We start from the raw sequence: 472 nt of genomic DNA on the forward strand, positions 1-472 counted from the left end.
ATACAATCAAGTGCTAAGTCCTGGGTGTCCATCACTGCTACATCCTGTGAATGTTTGTGTCATGAGCTTAACTATGAACTAGATCATCGAAGAGCCTCCATATAGTAGATATCTAATGGTGCGTGTTTGTCAAGGGAAGTCAATAACTTAAAGTACTCGAGAGTCGAGAGAAAACCTGAAGGGGTGCTGGAGAAGCCAATAGCTGCTTAATGAGTGNAGTCAATAACTTAAAGTACTCGAGAGTCGAGAGAAAACCTGAAGGGGTGCTGGAGAAGCCAATAGCTGCTTAATGAGTGTAATCACCCTTTCGGATATTTTGGTACTGGCGACGAGAGGCTTGTGAGAAGCAGTATGCTTGATCAATTCTAGCTGCACGAAAGAAAGAAGTTTCTAGGTAAGTGTTTGTCTGGAAAGTAAGACCCACTGACCCAATGCATTTGGTTCAGGAATATACCAGCTTTGATCGGTACGG

The 472-nt window shown here is 43.3% G+C and overlaps 1 long non-coding RNA gene across 1 annotated transcript; it reads right to left on the bottom strand.

Moving 5' to 3' along the window:
* LOC104774951 lies at window positions 1-472 on the bottom strand. Its single transcript, XR_765609.1, has 3 exons — window positions 455-472; window positions 256-369; window positions 1-44 (listed from the first exon to the last, which is right to left on the bottom strand). It is a non-coding gene; the product is annotated as an uncharacterized LOC104774951 (long non-coding RNA).

Source organism: Camelina sativa, unplaced genomic scaffold (genome assembly GCF_000633955.1).
Source record: "Camelina sativa cultivar DH55 unplaced genomic scaffold, Cs unpScaffold07186, whole genome shotgun sequence".
Taxonomy (NCBI): domain Eukaryota; kingdom Viridiplantae; phylum Streptophyta; class Magnoliopsida; order Brassicales; family Brassicaceae; genus Camelina; species Camelina sativa.